General features: G+C 49.5%; 1 pseudogene; it reads right to left on the bottom strand.

Moving 5' to 3' along the window:
- Positions 1-238: 238 nt before the first annotated feature.
- The window catches only part of LOC141022534 (uncharacterized), a 38,929-nt pseudogene continuing 16,250 nt past the window's right edge, over positions 239-22,917 (bottom strand).

Here is a 22,917-nt window from a genome sequence, read left to right as displayed (position 1 = left end):
TTTTCTCCTAATCGGGAGATAAAGCGGCTTAAGGCCGCCACGCATCCAGTTAATTTCTGGATTTGCTTGAGGTCAGTTGGGATAGCCAACTATGATAGAGCTCGGATTTTAGCCGGATTTGCTTCAATTCCTCTACTGGAGACGATGAAGCCCAGGAGCTTTCCGGCGGGCACGCCGAAAATGCATTTTTCCGGATTGAGCTTGATGTCGTATATTCGGAGATTATCGAACGTGAGCCTCAAGTCGTCTATTAAGGATTCGACGTGTCTAGTTTTAACGACCACATCGTCTACGTATGCCTCCATTGTTTGGCCGATGTGTTTTTCCAGGCATGGCTGAATCATGCGTTGATACGTTGCACCAGCGTTCTTAAGCCCGAAAGGCATGGTGTTAAAACAGAAGGGGCCATATGGGGTGATAAATGCCGTTGCGGCTTAGTCGGACTCCGCCATCTTGAGTTGATGGTATCCGGAGTATGCGTCGATGAAACACAATGAGTTGTGTCCTGCGGTAGCGTCGATAATTTGACCGATGCGGGGGAGGGGGAAGGGATCCTTGGGGCAAGCCTTGTTGAGGTCCTTGAAATCGACGCATAGGCGCCAGGATTTATCCTTCTTTGGTACCATCACCAGGTTTGCTAGCCAGCCCGGGTGTCTTATTTCTCTAATGAATCCGGCCTCCAGTAACTTGGCTAGCTCCTCTCCCATGGCTTGTCGCTTAGGTTCAAAGAAACGCCGAAGAGTCTGCTTGACCGGCTTGAATCCCTTTAGAATATTAAGGCTATGCTCGGCCACCCTGCGTGGGATTCCTGGCATGTCTGAAGGATGCCAGGCGAATATGTCCCAATTCTCACGCAGGAACTCCCGTAGTGCGGCGTCTATAGCGGGGTCTAACTGTGCCCCGATGGATGTTGTTTTTGTAGGGTCCGTTGGGTGGACTTGGAATTTGACTATTTCATCCGCTTGTTTAAAAGAGGTGGACATGGATCTTTTGTCGAGTATCACGTCATCCCTGTCCACTTTGGAGTGCAGCGCCATTAATTCCTCGGCCGCGAGGGCTTCGGATAACGCCTCGAGGTCCAGTGCAGCTGTTTTGTTTTCGGCGCGGAGTGCTATGTCCGGATTACTAGCTAGAGTGATGTTTCCATTGGACCCGGGCATTTTGAGCTTCATGTACCCGTAATGGGGTGTGGCTTGGAAGATCGTAAATGCTTCCCGCCCTAGAAGGGCGTGGTATCCGCTATTGAACGGGCCCACTTGGAATGTGATTTCTTCGGACCTATAATTCTCCGGCATGCCGAATACCACATCTAGTGTGATTTTCCCAGCGAATCGTGCCTCCCGACTGGGGATGATTCCTCTGAAGGTCGTGCTGCTTTGCTCAATGCGGCTTCTGTCTATTTCCAGTTTTTGAAGAGTCTCCTCATAGATGAGGTTTAATCCGCTGCCGCCATCCATGAGCACTTTAGTAAGCCGGAAGCCATCCACAATTGGACTAAGGACCAAGGCGGCTGGTGCTCGGGCTGTTCAGAATTTAGGTTCGTCACTGGCATTGAAGGTGATAGCTGTATCGCTCCATGGATTTATTGCTGCCACGTGGCAGACTTCGGCAAGGCTGCGGAGTGCTCGCTTACGCCTATTATTTGAGGCGAAGGTCTCGAAGACTGTCAATACTATATTGTTGTTATCCACGGGATGGTGCTCTGCGGTATTGTTAATGAGGAGATCCTCACCGCTCTTGGCCACCTGCCGGAGTACCCAACATGCTCTAAGGCTATGTGTTGGTATGGTATCTGCTGTACTGTGAATTTTGCATGGCCCATTAAGCCATCCCTCCAATACGGTTCCACGCCCTGTAGTGGGCTTTTTCTTCTTTGTAATTGGGTCGGGCGACTTACGAGAGTGCACCCTTTTAGTTCGGACTGGGGGTTTTGTCAGAGCCGGATTATCCCAAAATTTAGTTTGGGTTTTCCACGCGCTTTCCATTGCACAGTACTCCTGTACTATGGCCGCCAAGTCAGCGAAGTGTGCTATGTCACGGCGACTTATGGCGTTGAGGATTCCCTTGTCCGTGCAATTATTGCAGAAAAATGAAATTGCGTCTTCCTCGCGATAGTCCTTGACCTTGTTCATTACAAGGAGGAATCTGGCCCAATAGTGGTGTACTGTCTCCTGGGGCTCTTGTCTAATGTGGGAAAGATCATTTATATCAGGGTGGGTGGGTGGATTTAAGTCCGAACCTTGACCTGATCTGAGACCCAGGGGCGGAGGAGTTTCCGATCTTGGCAGTTCGGGCTTCGGGATGTTGCCCGATAGGTCTGGCCCACTGCCTGATTCTAGGTTCAGGGTTTGGGCGATGTCCTCCCGTAGACGGGTATCCGGCTCGGAGAGCTCGGGAATCCGGACATAGTTTGTCCTCAAGATAGAGGAAGAATCGCCGCATTGCTCCTCCACCACCGCTATCTGATGGGTGACCAGCGGGGAGTTAATCTCCCTTTGGTCGGGTTTAAGCCCGATCTGATCATAGTCCGTAGCGACTCCCAAAGCGGCGATGCGAGCCAAGAGCTCGTTCAAAGAAGAGACCTCTATTGGATCCAACTGCTCGGCGAGTCCCGAGCTGACGTGGAGGCTGTTTTCGATGACCCGGGAAGTCATCGTCGGTGCAGCGGCCGAACAGGCGGTCATGACGAAACTGCCTTGTCGGAGAGTTTGGCCTACAGCCAGGGCTCCCCCGGAGGTGATGTTGTCCTTGACAACAAGGCGAGCCATCCAGCCTTATGATGACGGCACCGTGGAACTCTCAATGAAAGCACCAATGTCGGTGTCAAAACCGGCGGATCTTGAGTAGGGGGTCCCGAACTGTGCGTCTAAGGCGGATGGTAATAGGAGGCAGGGGACACAATGTTTACCCAGGTTCAGGCCCTCTCGATGGAGGTAATACCCTACTTCCTGCTTGATTGATCTTGATGATATGAGTATTACAAGAGTTGATCTACCACGAGATCGTAGAGGCTGAACCCTAGAAGCTAGCCTATGGTATGATTGTTGTTGTCCTACGGACTAAACCCTCCGGTTTATATAGACACGGGAGGGGGCTTGGGTTACACAGAGTCGGTTACAAGGGAGGAGATCTACATATCCGTATTGCCAAGCTTGCCTTCCACGCCAAGGAGAGTCCCATCTGGACACGGGACGAAGTCTTCAATCTTGCATCTTCATAGTCCAACAGTCCGGCCAAAGGATATAGTTCGGCTGTCCGAGGACCCCCTAATCCAGGACTCCCTCAACTGTGCCGTCACGATAAAGGCTTGATGGCTCCTTTGATCATCGGCAACGATGCGATCCAGGGTGAGGTTTTTGTCACTGGACAAATCTTTGTATTCAGCGGCTTCGTACTGCGGGCCAACTCGCTTGGCCATCTGGAGCAGATCGAGAGCTACGCCCCTGGCCGTCAGGTCAGGTTTGGAAACTTAAACTATACTGCCGACATCCGCGGAGACTTGATCTTCGACGGATTCGAGCCCATGTCAGGTGCGCCGCAGATTCACGACGAGCATGACTTAGCTCTACCGTCGGGCGGTGTTCAGAAGATCACACCTGTGGCCGCTCCGGCCCTCAATCCGGAGCAGATCGTGTCGTCCGAGGATGAGTGGATGGACCCCGCCACGGAGGCCGCACACTCAGCGTCGATAGAGCCGAATACTGACTTCACCTCCTATGAGACCTGTGTTGCCGGACCCTTGGATTCGTCCCCGGCCACGGGCTCTGAACTGCCTGCGTCCGCGCCTATCGAATCTGATTGGGCACCGATCATGGAGTTTTCCTCCGTGGATATCTTTCAGCACTCGCCCCTGGGCGACGTGCTAAATTCATTAAGGTCTCTCTCCTTTGTCAGGAGGCCCTTGGCCGAACTATGTCCGGCTTGAGTGGGAAGCGGACGACGAAGAAATTCGTTCCCCACCCACCACCCACTTAATAGCCACTATCGACGACTTAACCGACATGCTCAATTTCGGGTCCGAAGACATCGACAGTATGGACGACGATCCAGGAGAAGATCAGGAACCACCACCAACAGGGCACTGGACTTCCACCTCATCATATGATATATACATGGTGGACACCACCAAAGAAAGCGATGGCAATAAGGCAACGAAGGATAATCTCCCCGAGAAGCAATCTAAGCACCGGTGTCATCGACGCTGCTCTAAGCCCCGCCATAGCAAAAGCAGCGATAGCGTATCAAGAGACAATAACGTTGCAGATAGTGCCGAAGACAAAGACAATCCCCTCCAGCCAGGTTTCGAGCGGGAGGATGGGTAAGCTAGCCCTAAGGAACAGGCAGCAGACGGAGAATCAGAGGATGACAATTACATGCCCCTCTCCGAAGATGAGGTGAGCCTCGGCGACGAAGAATTTATCGTGCCCGAGGATCCCGTTGAGCAGGAGCGCTACAAGCACCGGCTTATAGCCACAGCAAAAAGCCTGAAGAAAAAAGCAACAACAGCTTCAAGCTGACCAAGATCTGCTAGCGGATAGATGGACCGAGGTCCTTGCGGCCAAAGAATACAAACTCGAGCGCCCAACCAAAAGTTACCCAAAGCGCAGGTTGCTACCCCAACTCGAGGAGGAGGCATTAAAGCCTACACTTCCAGCGTATGATGCGGCTAACAGGCCACCTCGTGGCCGAGACAAAGCGGCATATCAGCCCGAAGTCTAGCCCGCGCCCCGCCGACAGTCAAACAAAAACACCAAGGCCCGGGGCAACACGCAGGACCTGCGAGACGTATTGGAAATAAATCAGGACATAAAAGATCGATCTAAGGATCACGAGGGCACGCCGCAACGTGTGACGACGACCGTCAAGCCAGATATACTAAAAGAAAATCCGGTCGGGCCGAATACAGCAGACAAGACTCGTATGAACTGCGTCGTGATATAGCCTGGCACAGAGGTGCCGCACACCCCCTATGCTTCACCCATGAAGTAATGGATCATGAATTCCCAGAAGGGTTTAAACCCGTGAACATTAAACCATATGATGGTACTACAGACCCCGCGGTATGGATAGAGAATTTCTTCCTCCACATTCACATCCGCGGGGATCATCTACACGCCATCAAGTATCTCCCGCTAAAACTCAAAGGGCCGGCTCGGCATTGGCTGAATAGATTGCAAGCAAACTCCATTGGAAGTTGGGAGAACCTGGCAGACGCATTCCTGGACAACTTCCAGGGCACTTATATGCGACCACCGGATGCTGATGATTTAAGTCACATAACACAACAGCCCGGAGAGTCAGCCAGGAAATTTTGGACTCAGTTCCTAACTAAAAAGAACCAAATTGTCGACTGTCCGGATGCCGAAGCCCTAGCGTCCTTTAAACATAACATCCATGACAAGTGGCTCGCCCGACACCTCGACCAAGAGAAGCCAAAATCCATGGCAGCCCTCACGACACTCATGACCCGCTTTTGCGCGGGCGAGGATAGCTGGTTGGCCCGTAGCAACAACACAGCAAGCAACCCTGGCACATCAGGGGCCAGAGATAGCAACGGCAAACCCCGACGCAACAAACACAAGCACCGCAAAAATGGTGAAAACGCCGAAGATACGACAGTCAATGCCGGATTTAGTGGCTCTAAGTCCGGTCAGCGGAAAGGGCCACTCAAAAATGACAATTCGGGTTCGTCCAGTCTGGACCGCATACTCGACCGTCCATGCCAAATTCATGGCACCCCAGGAACACCAGCCAATCATGCCAACACAGAATGCTGGGTCTTCAAACAAGCCGGCAGGTCAGGCGCCAAAACCAAAGATAAGGGGTCTCAAAGCGATGATGGCGACGAGGAGCCCAGATCACCGAATACAGGAGGGCAAAAGAAATTTCCCCTGCAAATCCAATCGGTGAACGTGGTAAACGCCACCCACACTCCCAACCCGGACTGGATGCGCACCCTCAGGGATGTCGACTTAACGGAACCAGTCGTCCCACAATACAAACTAGGGCCGATCACCTTCAACCGCACAGATCGTTCGGTTAACACCAATCAGGGCAATTCAGCCGCACTTGTCCTCGACCCAATAATTGACGGGTTCCACCTCACACGAGTCCTCATGGACGGAGGCAGCAGTCTAAACCTGCTTTATCAGGACACAGTGCGCAAGATGGGCATCGATCATTCGGTGATCAAGCCCACTAAAGCCACTTTCAGAGGTATTGTACCAGGTGTGGAGGCCCGCTGTACAGGCTCCATCGCCCTTGAGGTAGTCTTCGGATCACCAGACAATTACCGTGCCGAAGAGTTAATCTTTGACATCGTCCCCTTTCACGGTGATTATCAGGCACTGCTCGGACGAACCGCGTTCGCTCGATTCAACGCGGTGCCACATTATGCCTTGTAACGCCCCGGATCCGATGCGCCAGGTGTCTGCCAGTTATTCGCTGTCGTTGCCATGTCATCTGCTTGCGTGCTGCACTTTGCCATGTCATCATCTACATTTCATATCATGTCATCATGTGCATCGCATTTGCATACGTGTTCGTCTCATGCATCCGAGCATTTTCCCCGTTGTCCGTTTTGCAATCCGGCACTCCTATGTCACCCGGCGTCCCCTCTTGTCTTCTTCTCGTGTGCGGGGGTCAAACTTTCTCGGAATGGGCCGAGGCATGTCAAGTGGCCATAGTATACCACCCGGAGACCACCGGTCAAGTTTCGTTCTATTTGCAGGTCGTTTGGTACTCCAACGGTTAACCGGGCATCCGCCAAGTCCGTTCGTGTGTTGCAGCAAAACCCCCCTTCAAACATCCCCAAAACCCCTCTAAGTCCCTGCCATGCTCTCGGCCGTTCGATCACGATCGCGTGAGCGAAAACCGCACCTCGTTTGGACTCTCCTAGCTCCCTCTGCCTATATATTTGTGCCTTCCCCCGAAATTCGCGGATGAATCCACCCTAACCCTAGCAAACCTCCCCTCGCACCGCGCCGGACATGTCCGCCCTCCTCCGGACAGTTCAGCGCCGCCGCCTGCAGCCAATGGCGCGCCGCCATGTGGCAGCCGCCGCCGCCCTCCGCCTCCGGCCCGTCGGGCCCGGATCCGGCCCCCGCGCGGGCCCGAGCCACCGCCGCGCCCCGAGGCGCTCGCCTCCCCGCGCGCCTTCCCCGCCGCCGGCCAGCGCGCCGCCGCCCTCGCGCCTCGCCCCCATGCGCCGCCGCCTCGCCGCCTTTCCTCGTCGCGCCGCCGCCGCCATCGCGGGCCCTCGCCGGCGTCTCCTCCCCGCCGGGCCCGAGCTACTCCGGCGCCGCACGCCGCCCGCCGGCGACCTCCCACCGCGGCCCACTGTCCCCGGCCGGCGCCCCCCCCAGCGCCGCCCGGCCGCGCCTCTCCTTCCTCTGCTGGCGACCCCGAGCCCCGATCTGGATCTCTGCCGCCGCGTTGACTTCGCCCCTCTCGAGGTTGAAAATTCCTGTCCCCAGATTTTGTTATTAAGTGTGCATGTTCAACTGTGTGTAACTTTCTGCATGTAGCTCGGATTCACGCGTGTAATATGTAAAATTGTTCGCCTCGTGATGCTCTACATTTCGTTCAATTGAACTATGTTCATTAGAGGTCATCTTGATGCCCAAATCTCTGTTGCAAGAGGGCTAGTTGCTGTTATCTGCTGGTTCTTATCAGAACTTGGAGAATTGTCATTTTTGTATCATTTAATCTGTGCATCTTATGAGTATGAGCTCTACATGTGTTTTGATGTATGCCATGCCATCTTTCCAGTGGTGTAGTCCATGTATTTTTGTGATCTCTGTGGTGACTAGCACAAGAATGCAAAGTAGGCCCCGTAATGTTTCTGTTTTCAGAGACTTAGTGATTTCTCCAAGTCCTTGTCTGCTGTAATTTTGTTGCCATGTAAACTTGATGCTATAGAGAGATCCATGCATATTTTGGAGATGTTCAGTAAGGATGTTTTGTAGATATTCTTGTAATTCATTCATTACTGCCCTTGTTTGCAATTATGGAGTACCATAGCATGACTCAATCTTGCTCTACTTTTGCTATAAAATATTTCTGCCAGATTGTTAACATGATATTTATTTTTGCCAAGCTTGTTGTAGTTGTTCCATACATGATATGCTTTTGTCCTTGCCATGGATAGCTTCATAAACATGCCATCTTTCTGTAGGTGTGCTTGGTTTGTCATGCATTGCTCTGTAGTGAGTGCATCAAGCTCACAAAGAGGCCTACATATTATTATTTCTGCCATGCTCTGTTTTCTGCTAAGTCTGAAACCTGATAACGCAACTTGCTATGTTTACATGGTTGCCATCATATCTTCTGGTCCCTTTTGGCTTATGGTCAGTAAGGGACATTTGTTATATGCTTTGAGTAGATTCATGTCATTCCTTTCTTTGCTATGTTATCTTTCTGTAGCATATTGATTTCGTGCTCTGAACATTGCAACCTGATGTTATTTCTGCCATGCCCAGTAATCCTGCCAAGTCTGTGAACCTGTTATTATTTGCAATCTTGCCATGCCCTTTTGAGCATGTTCTAATGATTTCTGGAGATATCTCAGTATTCATGTTTTGTTGTGCTTTACCTGTACATTATGCCCATCCCTTTTGTTTTCATGTTGAGCTGCTGTAGCATTTTGTTTTCATGCTTGCTAGATGCATAGTTGCTGTTTTGGGCAGATTGTTGCTATGTCTTGTTTGGAGCGTATGTGTTGCACCGTTGCTCCGTTTTGGGTGTGCTCTATATGAAAATTGCTTAGTTTTCCATGTAGTCTCATATTAACATGTTGCATCCTTGTTTTGGGGTGATTGCTTGATGTTTGTATGCATTTTGCATCAATGCCATGTTTAACTTGTTTTGCTCATATCTCCTAGACCGTAGCTCCGAATCTAATGAACTTTATATATAACTTGACTAGAATTTCGTGTAGATCATCATGGTGCTCTTTAACTTGCTGTTTAACAACTTCAACTTAATGTTTATTCAGTTCTGGACCAATTTTGAAATTTGCATATGAGGACTTACCGGATTTGTTATGTGTTGTTTCCGGCCTCATTTAAACTTGCCTTGATGTGTTGCTCTTGTATGCATCATGTATTGCCATGAGTAGCTTCATGTAGCCATGTCATGCATCATACTTGGTTGAGCATCATGCCTTGTTCTTCTGTGGTGTGTTTACCTTGTTGTGTGCTTGTTCTCGACAGTTTCCCGTGCCTTGGATTCGTTCGTCTTCGTGGCTTCATCTTCTTCATGGATTCGTTCTTCTTCCTAGCGGGATTTCAGGCAAGATGACCGTCACCTTGGATCTCATTACTATCATTGCTATGCTAGTTGCTTCGTTCTATCGCTTTGCTGCGCTACCTATTCACTTGCTCCTCAAGCCTCCCAAATTGCCATGAACCTCTAACCTTTGACATCCTTCCTAGCAAACCGTTGTTTGGCTATGTTACCGCTTTGCTCAGCCTCTCTTATAGCGTTGCTAGTTGCAGGTGAAGATGAAGATTGCTCCATGTTGGATTATGTTTATGTTGGGATATCACAATATCTCTTATATTATTAATGCATCTATATACTTGGTAAAGGGTGGAAGGCTCGGCCTTATGCCAGGTGTTTTGTTCCACTCTTGCCGCCCTAGTTTCTGTCATACCGGTGTTATGTTCCCGGATTTTGCGTTCCTTACACGGTTGGGTCATTTATGGGACCCCCTTGACAGTTCGCTTTGAATAAAACTCTTCCAGCAAGGCCCAACCTTGGTTTTACCATTTGCCTCACCACCACCTACTTTTCCCTTGGGAGTCGCTCTCTCGAGGGTCATCTTTATTTACCCCCCTGGGCCAGTCCTCCTCCGAGTGTTGGTCCAACCTGTCAGTCGCCTGTGGCCACCAGGGGCAACTCTGGGCTGGCCTACCGGAAGCTTGGACAATCCGGTGTGCCCTGAGAACGAGATATGTGCAGCTCCTATCAGGATTTGTCGGCACATTCGGGCGGCTTTGCTGGTTTTGTTTTACCATTGTCGAAATGTCTTGTAACCGGGATTCCGAGACTGATCGGGTCTTCCCGGGAGAAGGAATATCCTTCGTTGGCCGTGAGAGCTTATAATGGGCTAAGTTGGGACACCCTGCAGGGTTTTATCTTTCGAAAGCCGTGCCCGCGGTTATGTGGCAGATGGGAATTTGTTAATATCCGGTTGTAGATAACTTGACACTTGACCTTAATTAAAACGGATCAACCGCGTGTGTAGCCGTGATGGTCTCTTCTCGGCGGAGTCCGGGAAGTGAACACGGTTTCCGGGTTTTGTTTGCCGTAAGTAGGAGTTCAGGATCACTTCTTGATCATTGTTAGTTCACGACCGTTCCTTTGCTTCTCTGCTCGTTCTCATTTGCGTAAGTTAGCCACCATATCTTGCTTAGTCGCTGCTACAACCTCACCACTTTACCCCTTCCTTTCCCATTAAGCTTTGCTAGTCTTGACACCCATGGTAATGGGATTGCTGAGTCCTCGTGGCTCACAGATTACTCCACCACCAGTTGCAGGTACAGGTTGTGCGATGATCATGACGCGAGAGCGATGTTTACTTGTTTGGAGTTCTTCTTCTGCTTCTTCTTCGATCAGGGGATAGGTTCCAGGTCGGCAGCCTGGGCTAGCAGGGTGGATGTCGTTTGAGTCTCTGTTTATGTTTCATCCGTAGTCGGATGTTGAGCTTATGTATGATGTATTGATGTATTCTCGCGGGATTTGTATGCCTTGTATGTACCCCACATAATATGTAATGTTGATGTAATGATATCCATCTTGCAAAAGCGTTTCAATATGCGGTTCTATCCTTGGTGGGGCTTTCGAGTCTCTTTAGGATAGTATCGCATATTGGGCGTGACAAGTTGGTATCAGAGCCTCGACCGACCCTAGGAGCCCCCCTTGATTGATCATGTAGTTTGGCCGTTGTTGAGTCTAGAAGAAAACTTTTTCGGAGTCTAGTTATATCGGAGAGTAGGAATTCTTTTTACTCCTCTGCCCCTTCGTCGCTCTGGTGAGAAATCTTGACGTAGGTGTTTTGAACTATTCCTCTTCCCCTTCAAATTTTTCTTCAGGATCACATGGTTAGTTTTCGTTCGTTGTCCATCCTCTTTTCAATCCGGCGCATTTCTCTTCGAGTGTGTTCGATCCTCGTCATCTTTTGCTAGATTAATCCTCATCCTTTTTCAACCGATGTCGTTTTTCCTGTCCGAAGTTGTCCTTGTTTTTCCCCACCCGCCCTCCCTTCTTCCTATTGGAACCGGAGTCTATAATCGAGTATCCATCATACTCGTGCGAAGTTTTTGCATTCTTCCCTCAATGATTTCAACCGGTGTTTTCTCTTCAAAGTTATTCGTCGTTTTCCCCTTCCAAGTTGCCGTTGTTTTTCCCGCCCTCCCACCTTTTTATTCCTGGAGTCTGAGCCGCTATCCAAGCATCTATTTCATTCGTGCGGAGTATCTTCAGTTTTTTCCTCAATTATTTCAACCGGTGAATTTTTGCCTCGTTCGACATTCTTCATCCCTTTTCTTTTCCGGCGGATCCAATTCCAATTTTCGGTAGTAACCATATTCTCTCCTCGGCTCAAATGTGTCCCGTTGCTCGTTCCCCTCTCGTCATTTAATCGTTCCGGAGTGATGAAGACATCTCAGGAGATTCGTCTGTGTTCGAATTAATTCGAGGTTGTCACCTCATTTAAATATTTCATTTGTTCCGAGGCATCATCTATCTCATCAACAATCCTTTTCTCAACGGTGTTTCTTTTCAGTGGGCCCTAACCCACAGGTCTTTTCCCAGGATCTTACCTGACTCTTCTAATTTTTCCGGAGATATTCTCAAATCCTTTCCGAAGTCTGACGTAAGAATGAATTTCATCAGTCAGATGCCTTTCCAAGATCAATTTCAAATTATTTTCATTGTCCGCTCAACCTCTTCGCTTTTCATTACCCCGGAGTATCGCAACAATTTTGGTGTTATTTCTCGTCGTCATTCTCTACGTCTGAAGACCGAAGAAGAGTTTCTCTTAAATCTTGTCCGCTCTCATGGAGATTCGCGGTGCTAGCTCGATGTTAGCCTATCCAATTGTTTCTAGCCGTGCATTTATTTTCAACCATCCGGAGTTTCTCAGGATCTGTTTTTCCGTCTCGGTTATCCGGAGGCCTCCATTTCAGAATATTTCGTCGTTCTAAGTTTTCTAATCTGTTCTCCGATTATTTTATATTCATGCCTTTTCGTTCGCCTCCTTATTCTTCCGGTGCTGCGTTCAAGTGTACTTCAATCAGCTCGCGATCTCTCCTTTCAATTGCATCTTGTTTCCCTCATGGATATTCGTGCTTTTCCTATTTTTCCCGGTGAGTCATCCCCCTTCGTTAGTCAATTTTGAATTCTTACGGTGGCGCGTTCAAGATTCCTTCTGTTGTTATCATATCTATTAATTCATTCTTTCCTTATTCTACCGGTGGTTCACGAAGATTTTCTCGAGTTTTGGCGCTATATCCCCCCCTTAATTTTTCCAACAAGAATAAGTTGAATGCAAGATCCGGCTGTCATCAATTAAATCTGATGAGGATAAGCATAACGTAATTCTTATTATTATTTCATCGTCGCCAAGCAATTCCTTTTCTTCAGAGTTTGTTCTTGATGAATAAATTCTAGTTCCAAGTGTTTTTCATCTTTTCTTTTCCGGAGTTCTAAGCTTCCCGCCGATTTCGTTGGAACCTCTATCTTAATCATTGCAAGACTCAAAGCTTATGCTATTCTTTCTTCTATTTTATATCGTCATCCTTTTGGTACCGGAGTTCTTCACGGTGGTTCATCATGATTTAATTCATTCTTAAAGAGTTCATCAAGATTTTGTTGGTGGAGTTCAAGTATCTTTCTTCTCGTGTCTCGAAGTGCATATAATTCTCTGTTTTCTTTTGAAGTGGAGTTTTGCATTTCTTCGTTCTTCTCAGCTACCCGACCATTTCCGTTGTGGTAGGTTACTACCTCATAATTTTGAGATGTTATCCATAAGTCCACAACAAGCTTATTCTTTTCGTTGTTGAATTTCCAACAACTCCGTTCAATGTTTTCCTGCTAAGGATGCTCTCTATTTCATTCGTGGCACAAGTTGTCATTTTCTTCCCCGTTCTTCTCATTCTATTAATTCAAGTCTTCCGGAGATTTTGTGTCGTTCCTCAAGTCAAGTATCATCCCATTTCTCGAGCTCGTGCTGCCTAAATCTTTCAGTCTTATTGGTTTCTTATCTCGTTCGAACCCGAGTGGTTTCAGAGTCTATCTGATTCCGTGAGCATTCGATTCTCGTCTTTATCGTCGTTCTTTTTCTTCTCGAGTGCTCTCGATTCTTTGATTTCCTCCTGCGTTCTTATTCCTTTTTCTATCTTCTCCCAACCGGAGTGATTTCGAATTCAGTCTTATTCCTCGAGTTTTTGCTTCTTATCTCACTTAACATTCCTCTTTTCCTCACGAGTGTTCTTGACTTTGTTCATCCTATCTCTTTTGTTCTTATTTCACCTCATCCTTTTTTCCCTTCCGTCTCGGTCCTAAGATCTCGGGACGAGATCTCTTGTTAGTGGAGGAGTGTTGTAACGCCCCGGATCCGATGCGCCAGGTGTCTGCCAGTTATTCGCTGTCGTTGCCATGTCATCTGCTTGCGTGCTGCACTTTGCCATGTCATCATCTGCATTTCATATCATGTCATCATGTGCATCGCATTTGCATACGTGTTCGTCTCATGCATCCGAGCATTTTCCCCGTTGTCCGTTTTGCAATCCGGCACTCCTATGTCACCCGGCGTCCCCTCTTGTCTTCTTCTCGTGTGCGGGTGTCAAACTTTCTCGGAATGGGCCGAGGCATGTCAAGTGGCCCTAGTATACCACCCGGAGACCACCGGTCAAGTTTCGTTCCATTTGGAGGTCGTTTGGTACTCCAACGGTTAACCGGGCATCCGCCAAGTCCGTTCGTGTGTTGCAGCAAAACCCCCCTTCAAACATCCCCAAAACCCCTCTAAGTCCCTGCCATGCTCTCGGCCGTTCGATCACGATCGCGTGAGCGAAAACCGCACCTCGTTTGGACTCTCCTAGCTCCCTCTGCCTATATATTTGTGCCTTCCCCCGAAATTCGCGGATGAATCCACCCTAACCCTAGCAAACCTCCCCTCGCACCGCGCCGGACATGTCCGCCCTCCTCCGGACAGTTCAGCGCCGCCGCCTGCAGCCAATGGCGTGCCGCCATGTGGCAGCCGCCGCCGCCCTCCGCCTCCGGCCCGTCGGGCCCGGATCCGGCCCCCGCGCGGGCCCGAGCCACCGCCGCGCCCCGAGGCGCTCGCCTCCCCGCGCGCCTTCCCCGCCGCCGGCCAGCGCGCCGCCGCCCTCGCGCCTCGCCCCCATGCGCCGCCGCCTCGCCGCCTTTCCTCGTCGCGCCGCCGCCGCCATCGCGGGCCCTCGCCGGCGTCTCCTCCCCGCCGGGCCCGAGCTCCTCCGGCGCCGCACGCCGCCCGCCGGCGACCTCCCACCGCGGCCCACTGTCCCCGGCCGGCGCCCCCCCCCAGCGCCGCCCGGCCGCGCCTCTCCTTCCTCTGCTGGCGACCCCGAGCCCCGATCTGGATCTCTGCCGCCGCGTTGACTTCGCCCCTCTCGAGGTTGAAAATTCCTGTCCCCAGATTTTGTTATTAAGTGTGCATGTTCAACTGTGTGTAACTTTCTGCATGTAGCTCGGATTCACGCGTGTAATATGTAAAATTGTTCGCCTCGTGATGCTCTACATTTCGTTCAATTGAACTATGTTCATTAGAGGTCATCTTGATGCCCAAATCTCTGTTGCAAGAGGGCTAGTTGCTGTTATCTGCTGGTTCTTATCAGAACTTGGAGAATTGTCATTTTTGTATCATTTAATCTGTGCATCTTATGAGTATGAGCTCTACATGTGTTTTGATGTATGCCATGCCATCTTTCCAGTGGTGTAGTCCATGTATTTTTGTGATCTCTGTGGTGACTAGCACAAGAATGCAAAGTAGGCCCCGTAATGTTTCTGTTTTCAGAGACTTAGTGATTTCTCCAAGTCCTTGTCTGCTGTAATTTTGTTGCCATGTAAACTTGATGCTACAAAGAGATCCATGCATATTTTGGAGTTGTTCAGTAAGGATGTTTTGTAGATATTGTTGAAATTGATCCATGCCTGTCCTTGTTTGCAATTATGGAGTACCATAGTATGACTCAATCTTGCTCTACTTTTGCTATAAAATATTTCTGCCAGATTGTTAACATGATATTTATTTTTGCCAAGCTTGTTGTAGTTGTTCCATACATGATATGCTTTTGTCCTTGCCATGGATAGCTTCATAAACATGCCATATTGCTGTAGGTCTGCTTGGTTTGTCATGCATTGCTCTGTAGTGAGTGCATCAAGCTCACAAAGAGGCCTACATATTATTATTTCTGCCATGCTCTGTTTTCTGCTAAGTCTGAAACCTGATAACGCAACTTGCTATGTTTATATGGTTGCCATCATATCTTCTGGTCCCTTTTGGCTTATGGTCAGTAAGGGACATTTGTTATATGCTTTGAGTAGATTCATGTCATGCCTTTTGAGCATGTTCTAATGATTTCTGGAGATAGCTCAGTATTCATGTTTTGTTGTGCTTTACCTGTTCATTATGCCCATGCCTTTTTTTCATGTTGAGTTGCTGTAGCATTTTGTTTTGATGCTTGCTAGATGCATAGTTGCTGTTTTGGGCAGATTGTTGCTATGTCTTGTTTGGAGCGTATGTGTTGCACCGTTGCTCCGTTTTGGGTATGCTGTATATGAAACTTGCTTAGTTTTGCATGTAGTCTCATATTAACATGTTGCATCCTTGTTTTGGGGTGATTGCTTGATGTTTGTATGCATTTTGCATCAATGCCATGTTTAACTTGTTTTGCTCATATCTCCTAGACCGTAGCTCCGAATCTAATGAACTTTATATGTAACCTGACTAGAATTTCGTGTAGATCATCATGGTGCTCTTTAACTTGCTGTTTAACAACTTCAACTTAATGTTTATTCAGTTCTGGACCAATTTCGAAATTTGCATATGAGGACTTACCGGATTTGTTATGTGTTGTTTCCGGCCTCATTTAAACTTGCCTTGATGTGTTGCTCTTGTATGCATCATCTATTGCCATGAGTAGCTTCATGTAGCCATGTCATGCATCATACTTGGTTGAGCATCATGCCTTGTTCTTCTGTGGTGTGTTTACCTTGTTGTGTGCTTCTTCTCGATAGTTTCCCGTGCCTTGGATTCGTTCGTCTTCGTGGCTTCATCTTCTTCATGGATTCGTTCTTCTTCCTAGCGGGATTTCAAGCAAGATGACCGTCACCTTGGATCTCATTACTATCATTGCTATGCTAGTTGCTTCGTTCTATCGCTGTGCTGCGCTACCTATTCACTTGCTCCTCAAGCCTCCCAAATTGCCATGAACCTCTAACCTTTATCACCCTTCTAGCAAACCGTTGTTTGGCTATGTTACCGCTTTGCTCAGCCTCTCTTATAGCGTTGCTAGTTGCAGATGAAGATGAAGATTGCTCCATGTTGGATTATGTTTATGTTGGGATATCACAATATCTCTTATATTATTAATGCATCTATATACTTGGTAAAGGGTGGAAGGCTCGGCCTTATGCCAGGTGTTTTGTTCCACTCTTGCCGCCCTAGTTTCCGTCATACCAGTGTTATGTTCCCGGATTTTGCGTTCCTTACACGGTTGGGTCATTTATGGGACCCCCTTGACAGTTCGCTTTGAATAAAACTCTTCCAGCAAGGCCCAACCTTGGTTTTACCATTTGCCTCACCACCACCTACTTTTCCCTTGGGAGTCGCTCTCTCGAGGGTCATCTTTATTTACCCCCCTCGGCCAGTGCTCCTCCGAGTGTTGGTCCAACCTGTCAGTCGCCTGTGGCCACCAGGGGCAACTCTGGGCTGGCCTACCGGAAGCTTGGACAATCCGGTGTGCCCTGAGAACGAGATATGTGCAGCTCCTATCAGGATTTGTCGGCACATTCGGGCGGCTTTGCTGGTTTTGTTTTACCATTGTCGAAATGTCTTGTAACCGGGATTCCGAGACTGATCGGGTCTTCCCGGGAGAAGGAATATCCTTCGTTGGCCGTGAGAGCTTATAATGGGCTAAGTTGGGACACCCCTGCAGGGTTTTATCTTTCGAAAGCCGTGCCCGCGGTTATGTGGCAGATGGGAATTTGTTAATATCCAGTTGTAGATAACTTGACACTTGACCTTAATTAAAACGCATCAACCGCGTGTGTAGCCGTGATGGTCTCTTCTCGGCGGAGTCCGGGAAGTGAACACGGTTTCCGGGTTTTGTTTGCCGTAAGTAGGAGTTCAGGATCACTTCTTGATCATTGTTAGTTCATAGGCTTCATTCAGTCCACTCTCAGCAGACTGAATCTTCTCAATCACCGCACCCATAAGGGCACGGTGTTCATCGACGATGGAGGCGCTCTTCAGCGCCAACAACAAAGCATCCGACACCTTTGGTTGGACAGAGGTTGCCGGTGGAACAGGCACACCCCCTACAGCCGAGGGAGGCCGCCTGCTTGATTCTGGAGCCGTATTGGTCTCCGGAATTGCGTCCGGCTAGTGGCCGAATTCAAGATGGCCCCCGCCGTGGACTCCCATGGGAATCTTCTCCCCCATGTCTCCGGCCCATGAAGTTTGACCTCCAGGCGCCGCCTTCATGATCCTTTCCCCCCTCCTTGGCCGGGGTCCTTCTGGGACGAAACCTCGGTGTTATTCACATATTTAGGGGAAGGGGCCTTCGGGGGCGTCCCGCTCTCCATAGCATCCAAGCTCAGCAAATCCTTTGACGAGGATTGTTCGGTGCAGGACCTCGCCGGACTACAAAAAGTATGGATCAAGTTAAAATATTATGCCATGATGAGTCTGGATGCATAAACGTGTTCGGATTTTATATACTCACGAGTTCACCAGGGGCTGGGCCCTGGGATCCCACTCCGGGCTGCTGTCAGCGGCGGCAGCGGACTCCTTCGGAAGAGGATTTTTTTCCCTTTTAGGCGACTCGGCCTCCAAGTGTATGGAGGCAGTCCTCTTCTTTCTTCCCCCCGCTGGGGATTCGTCTTCCTCCTCCTCCTCGTCCTCTTCGGAGGCAGAACCGGCGTTGGAGCCTTCGGATATTGTGTCCGAAGTGCCGCGGCGACGAAGGCCGCCCCGGGTCTTTTTGGCCTCCTTCTCGGCCTTCTTCTTCAGCGCCTTGTAAGGCGCCGGGACCAGCATCTTCGTCAGAATTGGGCCGGCCGGTTCTTCGGGCAGCGGGGCCGGAGAGTGGATCCGCCCCGCCTTCTTCGTCTAGCCCTAGGAGAGTTGTGGAGAACACATTAAGCATTTCCCTTGGGTTATGCGGATAAAACGTATAATGACTTACCGGGCTTGCAGGGCGGGACAGTTGGTACCCGCGGTCCTCGGCTGAGTCCGGCCATGATTTGCCGGACTTGAAAAGCACCTTCCAGATGTCTTTGTGCGAGGAGCCAAAGAGCTCTCGCAGGGTCTGGTGCTTGGCCGGATCGAATTCCCACAAATTGCAAGTCCGGTGTTGACAAGGCAGGATCCGGCGAACTAACATCACCTGGACTACATTGACAAGTTCGATATTCTTGTCTTCCATATCCTTAACGCGCGTCTGGGGCACCGATAGTTTGTCGGACGAAGACCAGTTCAGGCCCTTCTTGGGCCAGGACGTAAGCCACAGAGGGGCTCTAGATCGGAACTCAGGAGGAGCGGCCCATTCCGTGCCGCGCGGCTCAGTGATGTAAAACCACTGCTGTTGCCACTCTTTGACGAAATCATTAAAAGTACCTGTTGGCCATGTGACATTTGGCATCTTGCTCACTATAGCGCCCCCGCACTCGGCGTGCTTGCCGCTCACTACCTTGGGCTTCATATTAAAGATCTTCAGCCATAAGTCGAAGTGTGGCGAGATGCAGAGAAAAGCCTCGCACACGACGATTAATGTCGAGATGTTGAGGAAGGAATTGGACGATAGATCGTGAAAATCGATCCCGTAATAATACATGACGCCGCGAACGAACGGGTGGAGGGGAAACCTAGTCCGCGGACAAAATGAGGGAGGAATACAACCCTCTCCTGGGGTTTCAGAGTAGGAACGATCTGTCCCGCCGTCAGGATACGGTGGCTGATTTTCTTGGCCAGATACCCGGCCTCCCGAAGCTTTTTGATATCCTTCTCCCGGATGGTAGAGGCCATCCACTTGCCTCCTACTCCGGATCCGGACATTTTTGGAAGACCTTTGTGGGCGGAGAAGACAAACGCTCGGGCGCTGGAGCTCGAGCGAAGGGGAATGGATCAGGAAGAAGAAAGCGTGGGTGCAAAAGGGAGTCCTTATCCCCTTATAAAGGCAGGAGGGATTCTGCGCCTCCCCACTTGCCTGGTAAACTAACTTATTCCACAAGCGCCGTGATTGATGGCGCAGTTGGGTTACCCACACCCGTATTGAAGAGAATCCTGTGATTATGGGACACGATCTCTGCTTCGACAAGACGTGCCAAGAAAACCGCCTCACAATATGTGCAATAGCTGGTTGAGAAAAACGGTTCGAATAATGACCGGGCCATGGCGTGATGTCACGCTATGAAATTTGTGAGCAGATTAGATTTGTGGGATATTGTACTCTCTACGATGGTATGTGGAATTTGTTTTGCAGAGCCGGACACAATCCTTGTGTTCATAATCTGCTATGGAGTATTGGGAGGTGGAACCCGCCTTGTAATGCCGAAGACAATCTGCGTGCCGGACTCATCGTCATTGAAGCCTGGTTCAGGGGCTACTGAGGGAGTCCTGGATTAGGGGGTCCTCGGACAGCCGGACTATATACTTTGGCCGGACTATTGGACTATGAAGATACAAGATTGAAGACGTCGTCCCGTGTCCGGGTGGGACTCTCCTTTGCGTGGAAGGCAAGCTTGGCAATTCGGATATGTAGATCTCCTCCCTTGTAACCAACTCTGTGTAACCCTTGCCCCCTCCGGTGTCTATATAAACCGGAGGGTTTAGTCCGTAGGACAACAACAATCATAATCATAGGCTAGCTTCTAGGGTTTAGCCTCTACGATCTCGTGGTACATCAACTCTTGTAATACTCATATCATCAAGATCAATCAAGCAGGAAGTAGGGTATTACCTCCATCGAGAGGGCCCGAACCTGGGTAAACATTGTGTCCCCCGCCTCCTGTTACCGTCTGTCTTAGACGCATAGTTCGAGACCCCCTACCCGAGATCCGCTGGTTTTGACACCGACACCTACTACGCAATCTTTTTTCTCCCCGATGGCACATGAATAGTGCACGTACTTAACGACGGAGCACGGGATGGTAGCCATGACATGGTCAGCCCTTTTTTGGAGAGAGTTCGTACTAAATAACTTTGATGTGTCCCATCAACTCGCAGAACGATGAGAAGCTTACTTACTACGCCTTCTCCCTCGCCAACGCGTACGTGGTGACTCGGAGCATGAGGAGAAACTTTTGCTTACAAGCGGTGGACGTGCAGTAGTTCATAGTAGGAGTAACATATGTAGTAACATAGCGCAGTCCAAGACAAGTTTGCTTATGTGGCATGTATTTAATGAGGAGAGATGTGTTTAGAGTAACATAATATGTAACTGTAACATGGTAATTGATCACTGGAACTACGTCGGTGTTTCCCCAAGAGGAGAGAATGATGTAGTACAGCAACGGTAAGAATTTCCTTCAGTTATGAAACCAAGGTATCGAACTAGTAGGAGAACGAAGCAATCACAACTTAAGCGGCACCTGCACACAAATAACAACACCTCACAAACCGACGTGTTAAAGGGGTTGTCAATCCCTTCCGGGGTACGGCGCCTCAAGATCGGCAAACGGACGTGAGGTAAATTGTAATAGATTGAAATAATAGATCACAAATAAATAAAAGTGCAGCAAGATATTTTTGTATTTTTCAGTTTAATAGATCTGAATAAAAATTCAAAGGAAAAGTAGATCGCAAGGCAAATGTATGAGAAATAAGACCCGGGGGTCGTAGGTTTCACTAGTGGCTTCTCTCTAGAAAAACAGCAAACTGTGGGTAAACAAATTATTGTTGGGCGATTGATAGAACTTCAAATAATCATGATGATATCCAGGCAATGATCATTACATAGGCATCACATCCAAGATTTGTAGACCGACTCCTGCCTGCATCTACTACTATAACTCCACACATCGGCCTCTATCCAGCGTGCATCTAGTGTATTAAGTTCATGGAAAAACGGAGTAATGCAATAAGAATGACGACATGATGTAGACATGATTCACTTATCTATATGGGGTTAGATATTAGTCTCGTCTTTTTATCCTTAGTAGCAACGATACATACGTGTTGGTTCCCCTTCTGTCACTAGGATCAAGCACCATAAGATCGAACCCACTACCGGGCACCTCTTCCCATTGCAAGACAAATAGATCAAGTTGGCCAAACAAAACCCAAATATCAGAGAAGAAATACGAGGCTATAAGAGATCATGCATATGAGAGATCAAAGAAACTCAAATAACTTTCATGGATATAAAAAGATATAACTGATCATAAACACAAAGTTCATCAGATCCCAACAAACACACCACAAAAAGGACTTACATCATGTGGATCTCCAAGATACCATTGTATTAAGAATCAAAAGAGAGAGAGGAAGCTGTCGGCGTCAAGGGAAAGGCGGTCCCTAGACTTGCCTGCCTGCGGCCCACGGCATGGCTCCACCAGCGGGCCCGTACAACCCTTCTTCACTAGCAAGCACTCAAGACCCTCGCGAAGCGGGCGACACAAGAACTCCTCAGGAGCAACCTTACTAGGCTGGCTCGCGAGGAGCGGAGAGATCAAGGCAAGGAAAACCTCACGGGGTTCTCGTGACATGAGTCATGACGATCGAGACCAGGCGGGCGCCAGCGCGCATAGTGTCCTTGTTTCCTCTTTGGTGCTAAGGGGGAAAGCGCAGGCGAGGAGTACCGAGGCGTCAAGCAAAGGTTTCCCTATCGGTGCAATGAGACTAAGACCAGCAGGACGGGAGGATGGAGGTCACTGTGGAGCCCAAGACGGCGTCACCACCAGAGCCTTTGGCAGGCGAAGACCGCTTTTGTCAGGATAAGCTGTACTAGTTGTTCCCCTTCAAACTTGGCCGTTGTGGGATCCCTTCCCGCTCAATATTTGGGAAGAGGACCGGGGCCTCTATAAATACGACTAGCCACCCACCGTGGAGAGGGGATCAGATCATCTTGGATTCAGATCATCCTCACCCACACAAGTTCACCAAGCACAAGAATACCTCTCCTCAGGAGGCTGTTCTTCCCCTTGTACTGTTCATCCTCATCCCAAGAGGCAATCCACCACCACCACACTGGAGTAGGGTATTACACCACATCGGTGGCCCAAACCAGTATAAATCTTGTGTCCCTTGTGTTGTGAGTTCATCGGGCTAGCCTAGAGATCGCGAAGCATGAGAGGGCGTGATCTGTGAGGGGGAGATCTTCGTGCACACCCCAGTGTTCAAACCTTAAGGTTTTGCCGGAACCCGAGATCCGACATTTGGCACGCCAGGTAGGGATGCGCCGGAGCCTTTCTTCCTCCCGTTGACCATCCGGCACTCCACGATCTCAATGCCCGGCTACCCGAGGACCGACACTGACCGCTGGGCAGCCTGGCCGGCCCGGGCGGCATCGTCCGCCCAAGAGGACCTCAACCCCGCGCCTCAGGCAGCACACGCGTCGCCAAACGCTGCGGGGCGTGGGCAGCACGGACAGGTGGCATTGTAACGCCCCGAGACCGACGCTCCAGACGCTTTCCATGTTTTGCATTGTT

This window comes from Aegilops tauschii, chromosome 5 (genome assembly GCF_002575655.3).
Source record: "Aegilops tauschii subsp. strangulata cultivar AL8/78 chromosome 5, Aet v6.0, whole genome shotgun sequence".
Classification (NCBI taxonomy): domain Eukaryota; kingdom Viridiplantae; phylum Streptophyta; class Magnoliopsida; order Poales; family Poaceae; genus Aegilops; species Aegilops tauschii.
This window is presented reverse-complemented; position numbering and strand designations above follow the sequence as displayed.